The following is a 13,136-nucleotide window of genomic DNA, read 5'->3' as shown; positions in this document are numbered from 1 at the left end:
TTTGGCAGCGCCAACCCTCCTCGGTCCCTACTGCGTTCCAGGAACCCTCTCCTTACTCTCTGGGTCTTATTCGCCCACGCAAACCCCATAATACTCCTACCTACTCTCTTAAAAAAGGCCTTAGTGATCACGATGGGAAGGCACTGAAACACAAACAGAAACCTCAGAAGGACCACCATTTTGACCGACTGCACTCTACCCGCCAGCGAGAGCGGTAACATGTCCCATCTTTTGAAATCCTCCTCCATTTGCTCCACCAACCTCGTCAGATTCAGTTTATGTAGGGTGCCCCAACTCCTGGCTATCTGGATCCCCAGATACCGAAAGCTCCCCTCCGCCCTCCTCAGCAGTAGGTCCCCTATCCCTTTTTCTTGGTCCCCCGCCTGTAATACAAAGAGCTCACTCTTCTCTACATTGAGCTTATAGCCCGAAAACTCCCCAAACTCCCTTAGAGTCTGCATGACCTCCACCATCCCCTCCATTGGATCCGCCACGTACAGCAACAGGTCATCCGCATATAGCGACACCCGATGCTCTTCTCCCCCTCGGACCACCCTCCTCCATTTATTAGACTCCCTCAATGACATGGCCAATGGTTCGATCACCAATGCGAACAACAGGGGGGACAGGGGGCACCCCTGCCTCGTCCCTCGGTACAGTCGAAAGTACTCCGACCTCCGCCGGTTCGTCACTACACTCGCCATCGGGGCTCTGTAAAGGAGCTTGACCCAACTGATAAACCCTCCCCCGAACCCAAACCTACGCAGCACCTCCCAGAGGTACTCCCACTCTACTTGGTCAAAGGCCTTCTCCGCGTCCATAGCTGCCACTATCTCCGCCTCTCCCTCCTCCGATGGCATCAACATCACGTTTAAGAGCCGCCGCACATTAGTGTTTAATTGCCAGCCCTTTACGAATCCTGTCTGGTCTTCATGGATCACCCCCGGGACACAGTCCTCGATCCTCGTGGCCAGCACTTTTGCATCCACATTGAGGAGCGAGATCGGCCTGTACGATCCACATTGCAGTGGGTCCTTGTCCCGCTTTCGGATCAAAGAAATTGTCGCTTCCGACATTGTCGGGGGCAGGGTCCCCTCCTCTCTTGCCTCATTAAAGGTCCTCACCAGTAGCGGGGCCAACAGGTCTACGTACTTCCTGTAGAACTCCACCGAGAATCCGTCCGGGCGTGGGGCATTCCCCACATGCATACTCCCCAAACCCTTGCTCAGCTCCTCCAACCCAATTGGTGCCCCCAAACCAGCCACCTCCTGCTCCTCCACCCTCGGGAATCTCAGTTGATCTAGGAATCGTCTCATCCCCTCTTCCCCCGCTGGGGGCTGGGATCTGTACAGCTCTTCATAAAAGGCCTCGTTTATTTTCGTCGCACTCCGAACCGTGGCTCCCCTTCCATCTTTGACTCCCCCTATTTCCCTCGCTGCCATCCTCTTATGGAGCTGGTGTGCCAGCATCCGACTAGCCTTTCCCCCATACTTGTAGGTCGCCCCCTGCGCTTTCCTCCACTGTGCCTCCGCCTTCCCTGTGGTCAACAGGTCAAACTCCGTCTGGAGCCGTCGTCTTTCCCCAAGTAATCTTTCCTCCGGGGCCTCTGCGTATCACCTGTCCACTCTCAAAATCTCCCCCACTAACCTCTCCCTTTCCATACCCTCTGACTTCTCCCCATGAGCCCTAATGGAGATTAGCTCTCCCCTGATCACCGCCTCCCATACCACCCCCACCCGCACCTCCCCGTTGTCGTTGGCCTCCAAGTACCTTTCGATACACCCCCTCGCCTTCCCACACACCACCTCGTCCGCCAGCAGTCCCACATCCAGCCGCCACAACGGGCGTTGGTCCCTCTCCTCTCCCAGCTCCAGTTCCACCCAGTGCGGGGCATGGTCCGAAACGGCTATGGCCGAATACTCCATCCCCTCCACCCTCGGGATGAGTGCCCTACCCAAAACAAAGAAATCTATCCGGGAGTAGGCTTTGTGTACATGGGAGAAGAAAGAAAATTCCCTGGCCTGCGGCCTTGCAAACCGCCATGGGTCCACTCCCCCCATCTGATCCATAAACCCCCTAAGTACCTTGGCCGCCGCCGGCCTCTTTCCAGTCCTTGATTTGGAGCGGTCCAGTGCTGGATCCAACACTATTGAAGTCCCCTCCCATTATCAGGCCTCCTATCTCCAGCTCCGGAATGCGCCCCAACATGCGCTTCATGAATCCTGCATCATCCCAGTTCGGGGCGTATACGTTAACCAACACCACCCACGTCCCTTGCAGCCTACCGCTCACCATTACATATCACCCTCCATTGTCCACTACAATAGTCTTGGCCTCAAGTGATACCTGCTTTCCCACCAATATTGCCACCCCTCTATTCTTCGCGTCCAGTCCCGAGTGGAATACCTGTCCTACCCATCCCTTTCTTAACCTGACCTGGTCCGCCACCTTCAGGTGTGTCTCTTGGAGCATGACCACATCCGCCTTCAGTCCCTTTAAGTGCGCGAACACTCAAGCCCTCTTCACCGGCCCATTCAGGCCCCTCACATTCCACGTTATCAGCCGGATTGGAGGGGCTCTCACCCCCCCACTCCCTGCCGACTAGCCATCTCCTTTTCTGGACCAGTCCCGTGTCCACACCTCCCTCACCCTCCAGTTGCCCAAACGGGGACTCCCGTCCCGACCACCTCTTGTGTGTCCCATTCCCTTTCGGCCAGTGCAGCAGCAACCCTTCCCCCCCCCACCCCCCCAGACCTCTGTCTAGCTTTTTTGCTCCCGCCATGTCACTCCCGTAAGTCAGCTGACGCCTGCTGACCCCGGCTTCCCCCGCCGTCCCATTGACCTCCCCGTGTGGGAGTCTCCCAATCAATATGCAATCCTTCGTTCCCCTTCCCGCGCGCGGGAAACCCCCCCCGCGCTTTCCAAAGCCCGCTCCGCCCCCTCTGGCGCAGCTCCTGTCGCGGCCTTGTCTCTCTCCCCCAGCCCATGTAACATTTCCTGTGTGTGATTGACCCCCTATATACAACACGCATCAAACTTCAAACATCCCCCCCACCCTCACAAACTCTCAGTTAGAGTCCAATTTTTCGGCCTGTACAAAGGTCCACGCCTCTTCAGGCGTTTCGGAGTAATAGTGTTGGCCCTTGTATGTGACCCACAGTCGCGCTGGCTGCAGCATTCCGAGTTTCACTTCTTTCTGGTACAACGCCGCTTTGGCCCGGTTGAAACCCGCTCTCTGCTTTGCAACCTCCGTGCTGCAGTCCGGGTATATTCGGATCTCTGCATTGTCCCACTTGCTGCTCCGCTCCTTCTTGGCCCATCTCAGGACCCACTCTCTGTCCGTGAACCGGTGAAACCTCACCACCATCGCCCTTCGCGACTCATTTGCCTGGGGCTTCCTTGCCAGCACCCGATGTGCCCCGTCCAACTCCAGCGGCCTCGAAGGGGCCTTCGTGCCCATCATCGCCTCGAGCATCGTGCTCGTGTATGCCCCGGCATTGGCCCCCTCCACTCCCTCAGGGAGACCCAGGATCCGCAGATTCTTTCTCCTCGACCTGTTCTCCAGGTCTTCGAGTCTTCCCGCCCACCTCTTGTGTAGCGCCTCGTTCTGCTCCACTCTCACCGCCAGGCCCACGAGCTCGTCCTCGTTCTGACTCTTTTCTGTTGCCGAAAGCATAGGCGCCAACATCTCCTTGCGCATCTCCTCGCGCTGCTCCTCGAAGCAGCGCTTGATGAACTCCTGCAGCTCCCCTTTGTCCCTGGCCGCCGCCATTTTGTTTTCTTTCCCTCGCTTCTCCCATTGCTCCAGTGCCGCTCCTTTGGCCGTTGCACTTCTGGTCCGTTTCATAGAAGTTGGAGGGGGACCTCTCTCTTCCCTTCCCCACGGGTTGCGTCAAAAAAAAAAAAAGTTCAGTTGGGGCTCCTCTAGCGAGCCCGAAAGTCCGTGGTAGAGGGGGCTACCGAATCGTGCTGCTTAGCTCCGCATAGCCGTAACCGGCGCTTTGATTTTATGTGTATTGTTTAGGAAGTTAGTATGATTGAATGTTTGAGTGAGTGTAGTTTATTGAGGACAGTTAGAGATACCGTTTTTCATATTTTGTAATGCATATCCCTGTTTGACATAGCGCTCCTCAGAATTGTCAGTTAAAAATGTCTTGAATCACTTCCGGTTGCGGCGATGCAGAGCTAAGCTGCACGTTTCAGCAGCTCCCGCGATAACGGACTTTTGGGCTCTTTAGAGGAGCCCCAACGGAACTTTTTTGATTTAATCCCGTGTGGGAAGGTGAAGTAAGGTTCCTCCTTACGTTTTATGGCCGAGATTAAATGTGATAATGATGCCATCGGTGGAGGGAGAAGCGGAGATAGTGGCAGCCATGGACGCGGAGAAGGCCTTTGACCGAGTAGAGTGGGAGTATCTCTGGGAAGTGTTGAGGAGGTTTGGGTTCGGGGAAGGGTTTATTAGTTGGGTTAAGCTCCTGTATAGAGCCCCGGTGGCGAGTGTGGTCACGAACCGGCGGAGGTCGGAGTATTTCCAGCTGTATCGAGGGACGAGGCAGGGGTGCCCCCTGTCCCCTCTGCTGTTTGCATTAGCAATTGAACCTTTGGCCATGGTGTTAAGGGAGTCGGGGAAATGGAAGAGGGTGGTTTGAGGGGGAGAGGAACATCGAGTGTCGCTGTACGCAGACGACCTGTTGCTGTATGTGGCAGATCCAGTGGAGGGGATGGTTGAGGTCATGCAGATCCTAAGGGAGTTTGGAGACTTTTCGGGCTATAAGCTCAACGTGGGAAAGAGTGAGCTCTTTGTGGTACATCCAGGGGATCAGGGACGAGGGATAGACGACCTACCGTTGAGGAGGGCGGAAAGGAGTTTTCGATACTTGGGGATTCAGGTAGCTAGGAGCTGGGGGGCACTGCACAAACTTAATTTGACGCGGCTGGTGGAACAGATGGAGAGGGATTTTAAAAGGTGGGACATGTTGCCACTCTCGCTGGCGGGCAGGGTACAGTCGATTAAAATGGTGGTCCTCCCGACATTTCTTTTTGTATTCCAATGCCTCCCAATTGTGATTACTGAGGCCTTCTTTAAGAGGGTAAGCAGGAGCATTATGGGATTTGTGTGGGCAAGCAAGACCCCGAGAGTAAGGAGGGGGTTCCTGGAGCGTAGCAGAGATAGAGGAGGGTTGGCGTTGCCGAATTTGGGTGGTTACTACTGGGCAGCCAACGTGGCGATGATCCGTAAGTGGGTGATGGAGGGAGAGGGGGCGGCGTGGAAGAGGTTGGAGATGGCGTCCTGCAAAGGAACGAGCCTGGGGGCGCTGGTGACATCACCGCTGCCGCTCTCGCCGACAAGGTACACCCCGAGCCCGGTGGTGGCGGCAACGCTAAAGATCTGGGGGCAGTGGAGATGGCACAGGGGTGCGACGGGAGCTTCGGTGTGGTCCCCGGTCAGAGACAACCATCAGTTTGTCCCAGGAAGGATGGACGGGGGGGGGGGGGTTTCAGAGCTGGCATCGGGCAGGGATTAGAAGAATGGGGGACCTGTTCATTGATGGGACGTTTGCGAGCTTAGGGGTGCTGGAGGAGAAGTTTGGGCTACCCCCGGGTAACGCTTTCAGGTACATGCAAGTGAGGGCGTTTGTGAGGGGATTCAAGACAGGGTGATTTCGGGTGTATGGGTCGGGGAGGGCAAGGTGTCGGCGATATACCAGGAGATGAAAGAAGAGGGGGAGGCTTTGGTAGAGGAGCTGAACGGTAAATGGGAAGAGGAGTTGGGGGAGGGGCTATGGGCTGATGCCCTAAGTAGGGTTAATTCCTCTTCCTTGTGTGCCAGGCTTAGCCTGATACAATTTAAGGTGGTCCATAGAGCGCATATGACGGGGCCAAGGCTGAGTAGGTTCTGTGAGGTGGAGGACAGATGTGGGAGGTGCTCAGGAGGTCCGGCGAACCATGTCCATATGTTTTGGTCATGCCCGGCACTGGAGGGCTTCTGGAGGGGAGTTGCGGGGACAGTATCTAAGGTGGTGAAAGTCCGGGTCAAGTCCGGCACTATTTGGAGTAGTGGACGAGCCGGGCGTGCAGGAGGCGAAAGAGGCCGGTATTCTGGCCTTTGCGTCCCTAGTAGCCCGGCGAAGGATGTTGTTAATGTGGAAAGAGGCGAAGCCCCCCAGCGTGGAAGCCTGGATAAATGATATGGCAGGGTTTATCAAGTTAGAGAGGATGAAGTTTGCCTTGAGAGGGTCTGTGCAGGGGTTCTACAGGCGGTGGCAACCGTTCCTAGACCATCTCGCGGAGCGTTAGAGGAAGGTCGGACAGCAGCAACAGCAACCCGGGGGGGGGGGGGGGGGGACATCGTTTGTGGGGGAGGGGGGGGGGTGAGGAGGGTGGGAGGGGGAAGGGGGGTTTCTTTGGGGGGCATTTGAGCAAGAAAATACATGAATGATCCGGAAAACTGACATGTACGGGAAGAATCCAATGTACAAAGTTCTGTATCTTATTAACTTGCCATGTTCATGTCTTGCTACACGAGCTTTCTTTCTTTTTTCTTCTTCTTTGTAACGGGGGGTTGTTTGTATGGTGGAAAATTTTTATGAAAAATTCTTAATAAAAACATATTAAAAAAAAAAAAATTCTTGACTAGTTATGGTCAGTGTAGAGGCCATAGAAGAGTGCTCGCCGGGTCAGGGAATGAAGAACAACGCAGTTATGTGATCCTTCACGCTTCGCGTTAGGATCACAAGGAGGGATTGCAGCCACCTGGGTTGGCCAACTCCCGACGTAAAAGGGAGAACAGCAAAGGCTGAAGGGAAATTCAGCCAACACAGGCAGAAACTAGCAGGTGCAGGTTTACTGTGTATTAAACTCTGCAAAAGCCCAGACAGCATCGATACAAGTAGCCATCTGCATAATAATGCAGCAGCCATTGACATACTAATAAGCGATCCCCGGGAACAATCAAAACACTTGAGATACAAGGCCAAGCCAGACTCCTCGGCGCCAGCAGGAGCCAACACAAAAGAGGTTAACGGACACCTCAAGACCGCCCATCGATCAGGGAACTGCTCCAGTATTGGTGAAATCGAACCAAGCGATTGGAACAAAGTCCAATCACTTGAAACCAGGTACGGGGTCCGCCCCGAAAGGCGGGACGCCCCTGGGGACTATAAAGTAAAGCCAAGTTCAAATTGTCCTTCTTGACAGGGTCACTCAGCAATGCGAACCAACCCGACAGTGACCTGTTCAGCTGCCGCCAAAAGACCGTAAGTCTCAAGTCAACGCTCGCTACGAGATAGGCGCTCTTAGCTACCAGTCCATACCAGCTTTTGAATCCCGCAGACTCAGAACCCGAACGAAAGGCCATTTGTTCCCCTGACCTGGTGGGCTAGTCCGAAGCTAAGTATAGGCCTGTTAGTTGTAGAAGTATCTCAGAAAGTAGCGTTTATGCATGAGTAGATTTGACTGTGTGTAAATAAATATGCTTTGATTTGAATCTTACTAATTGGTGTATTGAGTTATTGATCATTACTTGAACCTCCTGGCGGTATCATAAAGATACCTGCGACTTGAGAGCAAAGGTTATAAAACAGAGCCAATTGAACCAACCAAAAGTTAGCAACAGCATGGGAGCCCTATCCTGGTTCAATGGTAAAGAATAACGTTTCCTTGCTGTTACATCATGTTCAATTACTTGCAGCAAAAATCTTTCTCCCAAACCTCAGCTCCAACTTATTATTCGACCAAAATGTGGGAGCCAGCCAATTTTTCACTCTCTATAACTACCAGTCTGCAGCTCATCGGATTCTAGTAACTGGGTAGCTACATTCAAACTAGATCAGGAGTATTTTCAGGCCTAGGGATGCCAGCTCCAGTTGGACAATGGCTGCTCGTCAGTGAAATATATTTTGCCTGAACTCCCTTAAATAATGTCCACTGGTGTTCTGCTTCTTTTTCTGTCATGTGTGCATGATCATTATTTTTTCACGCAGGACAATCACCGATTGCAATTGCCGTCTCTGAACTCAAGCCTGCATCAATCACAACCGTGGTGCAGTGATATGTGGCTGATTGAGAGATGCTGCACATATTTCCAGAGGGTCTCTAAAGGTGCCCAAGTGTATGAAATTAGAGCCACTGGCATTGGATGTCCACCAATCCAAACCGAGCTTGCATCCTGTTATAATGGCACATAGATCGGTCATGGCCTTTCGGGAAAGATGCTTCGGTAAAAAATGTCAGATCCATTATCTGTAAACCATGTCCACTGGGTACCTTCAACACCACCAGTCCCCTCTGTGGCCTTCTGTCACATCCTCATCATGAGGTTGGCCCTGAAGGTGATCCGTAGGTTACTCAAGTCTGTTTCCATTTGCCCTCTCAGCCCTACAGAATGCATGACACCATGTCACCTGAACAATGCTCCTTGAAATTATGCTGGTGAAGGGAACGGTGTCACCCTTCCCCTTGTTGCAGAAACGCCAGTCTCACTCACCTTAGGCCCCTCTTCAGTTAGCTCCCTGCCAGGCTGATTTACGGCAACTGGGCCTCAAGCCAAGACAAATGATTCCACTTTCATGCCAATAAATCAAAAGGCCCCAATAAATGTTTGCCAAGTGCAACCGAACCCGTTGCCTCCTTTAAATGCTGCCAAAGCACCAAACCACCAGACTCACTCCCCCCACCCCTCGTCACCCATGCAAGTACAATTCTGAGGTAAAAATTGCTACATTGATAAAAATTGGCCTTCAGTTCCAGGTGAAGTTTCCACTCAACTCACCATCCACCCCTGGTGAAATTGTATTCTGGCCCGCTAGGGCCAAAGGCCCGCATCACCAGCCCCCATTTTGAAGAGGTAATCCTAGCCAATAAATGAAAGCTGAGATTGATAGCTTGCAGAATAGTACAGATAAATCAATATCAAATTTGTTCCATTCTTCTTTGTTTTTTGTGGTCATTGACAAATTTGATACAAAATCATTTTGTGTTTTAAGACAAACTATTCTGGTAAACCAAATGAACTGTACAGCTACATTGCTGACATGGCTGCTAGCCCATGAAAAAAGGTACTTGGGTATTGTGGTAGTATGCATTAGGGGTCATGTGGGACTGTGAAGCCATGATGTCATTGGCTGACAGATTCCGGGTCCTGGTTGGACGTTGACCTCTAGCTCCGCCCCGAAGGTGGAGTATAAGTACCTGGAGCCCTCCCCCCCAGGTAGTCTACTACTGAACTGCGGGGGAAACAGTCACGCTTCATAAAGCCTCATCGACTTCACTCTATTCGTCTCTCGGAGTCTTTGTGCGCTACAATTTATTAAGCGTGCCTAAAAAGGACGATGGAGCTCAGGATCATCCCGGAATGCCTGAGGATCAGCCCCCACGCAGTGAACGCGGCAGCAGCTTTCAAGCATTGGCAGACTTGTTTCGAGGCCTACCTCAGAACGGCCACCGGCCGGGTCACAGAAGACCAAAAACTACAGGTCCTGCACTCGAGGTTAAGCACGGAGATTTTCTCTTTCATCGAAGACGCAGAGGATTTCCAGACGGCGTTCGCAGCACTGAAAAGTCTCTATGTCCGCCCAGTAAACCAGATCTACGCTCGCTATCAACTCGCAACGAGACGGCAAAGTCCCGGAGAATCGATAGATGAATTCTACGCCGCGCTACTAATTTTGGGACGAGCCTGCAGCTGCCCGTCGGTGAACGCAAATGAACACACGGACATGTTAATGCGCGATGCTTTTGTGGCAGGTATGAACTCCTCCCAAATCCGCCAAAGACTTCTAGAAAAAGAGTTGCTAGGACTCTCAGAGGCACGGGCCCTAGCAGCCTCCCTAGACGTGGCCGCGCGTAATACCCGCGCCTACGGCCCCGACCGCGCGGCAGCCCATTGGGCTCCATCACGTACCCGTCGCGACAAACCCACCCGCCCCCCGGACACCCCACAGGCTTGCGCGGTCCAAACACCAAGTCGCACCGGGGGCGCCCGCTGCTATTTCTGCGGCCAGGCGAAACACCCCCGGCAGCGCTGCCCGGCCCGCGCAGCAATCTGCAAGAGCTGCGGGAAAAAGGGCCATTTCGCGGTTGTGTGCCGGTCCCGCGAGGTCGCCGCTGTCCCGGGAGAACAGGGAGCCCTGCACGCCGCTTACGCTCCCCAACCCCCCCAGCGCCCCATGTACGACCCGCAGGCGCAGCCACTCTGGGTCCCGACCACCGCTCTCCCCGGAGAAGAGGGAGTTCTGCGCGGCTCTAACGCCCCCCAAACCCCCCCCCGCGCCCCACGTATGACCCGCCGGCGCTACCAATTTAGGTCCCGACCACCGCTGTCCCCAGAGATGAGGGAGCCCCGCACGTTCCTAACGCTCCCCAACCCCCCCAGCGCCCCATGTGCGACTCGCAGACGCCGCCATTTTGGGTCCTGGCCACCACGAGGGGAGGAAGGGCGCCGCCATCTTGGACCACCCCAGACCTGTACGACGCATGGGGGTGGCCATTTTGTCCACCCCGCCGCCATCTTGTGACCCCCCAGCCATGTGCGATGCATGGGGGCAGCCATTTTGTTCATCCCCGATGCCATCTTGGACGGCAACAACGGACCCCAGTGTCGACGGCTCCACGGGGTTCGAAGATGCTCCACTACTACAACCACGTCTCGCTTCAATAACGCTGGACCAAGCTCGGCCCCGGACACTCCAGACGACGACGACAACGATGCTGATAAACGGGCACGAGACACCATGCCTAGTCGACTCCGGGAGCACGGAGAGCTTTATCCACCCCGACACGGTAAGACGCTGTTCCTTGACCACCTATCCCAGCGCATAAAAGATTTCCCTAGCTGCAGGATCCCACTCCGTACAGATCAAAGGTTTCTGCATAGTTACCCTAACGGTGCAGGGGAGAGAGTTCAAAAACTACAGGCTCCACGTCCTTCCCCAACTCTGCGCCCCCACATTACTGGGATTAGACTTCCAGGGCAATCTACAGAGCCTTACCTTCAAATTCGGCGGCCCAATACCCCCACTCACTATCTGCGGCCTCGCAACCCTCAAGGTGCAACCCCCGTCCTTGTTTGCGAACCTCACCCCGGATTGCAAACCCGTCGCCACTAGGAGCAGACGGTACAGCGCCCAGGACCGGACCTTCATTCGGTCCGAAGTCCAGCGGCTACTAAAGGAAGGCATAATCCAGGCCAGCAATAGTCCCTGGAGAGCACAGGTGGTAGTAGTGAAGACAGGGGAGAAGCAAAGGATGGTCATAGACTATAGCCAGACCATCAACAGGTACACACAACTAGACGCGTACCCTCTCCCCCGCATATCCGACATGGTCAATCGGATTGCCCAATATAAAGTCTTCTCCACCGTGGACCTCAAGTCCGCCTACCATCAGCTCCCCATCCGCCCAAGTGACCGCAAGTACACAGCCTTCGAGGCAGACGGGCGATTATACCATTTCCTAAGGGTCCCATTTGGCGTCACAAACGGGGCCTCGGTCTTCCAACGAGAGATGGACCGAATGGTTGATCAACACGGGTTGCGGGCCACGTTCCCGTATCTCGACAATGTAACCATCTGCGGCCACGACCAGCAGGACCACGACGCCAACCTCCAAAAATTCCTCCAGACCGCTGAAGCCTTGAACCTCACGTACAACGAGGACAAGTGCGTTTTTAGCACCAACCAGCTAGCCATCCTGGGCTACGTAGTGCGCAATGGGATAATAGGCCCCGATCCCGAACGTATGCGCGCCCTCATGGAATTTCCCCTCCCGGACTGCTCAAAAGCCCTGCCTGGGGTTCTTTTCATACTACGCCCAGTGGGTCCCCCAGTACGCAGACAAGGCCCGCCCTCTAATACAGACCACGACCTTCCCTCTGTCGACAGAGGCTTACCAGGCCTTCAGCCGCATCAAAGCGGATATCGCAAAGGCCACGATGCGCGCCATCGACGAGTCCCTCCCCTTCCAGGTCGAGAGCGACGCCTCCGACGTAGCTCTGGCGGCCACCCTTAACCAAGCGGGCAGACCCGTGGCCTTTTTCTCCCGAACCCTCCACGCTTCAGAAATCCGCCACTCCTCAGTGGAAAAGGAAGCCCAAGCCTTGTGGAAGCTGTGCGACATTGGAGGCATTACCTGGCCGGCAGGAGATTCACTCTCCTCACCGACCAACGGTCGGTAGCCTTCATGTTCGATAATGCACAGCGGGGCAAAATCAAATACGGCAAGATCTTAAGGTGGAGGATCGAGCTCTCCACCTTCAACTACGAGATCTTGTATCGTCCCGGAAAGCTGAACGAGCCGTCCGATGCCCTATCCCGCGGCACATGTGCCAACGCACAAATTAACCGCCTCCAAACCCTCCACGAGGACCTCTGCCACCCGGGGGTCACTCGGTTTTTCCACTTTATCAAGTCCCGCAACCTCCCATACTCCTTAGAGGAGGTCCGTACAGTCACAAGGAACTGCCACATCTGCGCAGAGTGCAAACCGCATTTTTTCAGGCCGGATGGTGCGCACCTGATTAAGGCTTCCCGCCCCTTTGAACGCCTTAGTCTGGACTTCAAAGGACCCCTCCCCTCCACCGACCGCAACATATACTTCTTTAATGTGGTGGACGAGTACTCCCGCTTCCCATTCGCCATCCCCTGTTCTGACATGACCGCAGCCAGTCATTAAAGCCCTGAACACCATATTCACACTGTTCGGTTGCCCCGCATACGTCCACAGCGACAGGGGGTCCTCTTTCATGAGTGACGAGCTGCGCCAGTTCCTGCTCAGCAACGGGATAGCCTCGAGCAGGACGACCAGCTACAACCCCCGGGGGAACGGGCAAGTAGAGAGGGAGAACGGCACGGTCTGGAAGACCGTCCTACTGGCCCTACGGTCCAGGGACCTCCCAGTTACCCGGTGGCAGGGGGTCCTTCCGGACGCCCTCCACTCCATCCGGTCACTACTGTGTACTAGCACTAATCAAACGCCTCATGAGCGCCTCCTTGTCTTCCCCAGGAAGTCCTCCTCTGGAACGTCGCTGCCGACCTGGCTGGCGGCCCCAGGACCCATCTTGCTCCGAAAGCACGTGCGGGCGTACAAGTCGGACCCGTTGGTCGAAAGGGCTCACCTCCTTCACGCGAACCCGCAGTACG

The sequence above is a fragment of the Scyliorhinus torazame genome, chromosome 2, assembly GCF_047496885.1.
Source record: "Scyliorhinus torazame isolate Kashiwa2021f chromosome 2, sScyTor2.1, whole genome shotgun sequence".
NCBI lineage: Eukaryota > Metazoa > Chordata > Chondrichthyes > Carcharhiniformes > Scyliorhinidae > Scyliorhinus > Scyliorhinus torazame.
The sequence above is the reverse complement of the archived record's forward strand: the minus strand, read 5'-3'. Positions refer to the sequence as shown.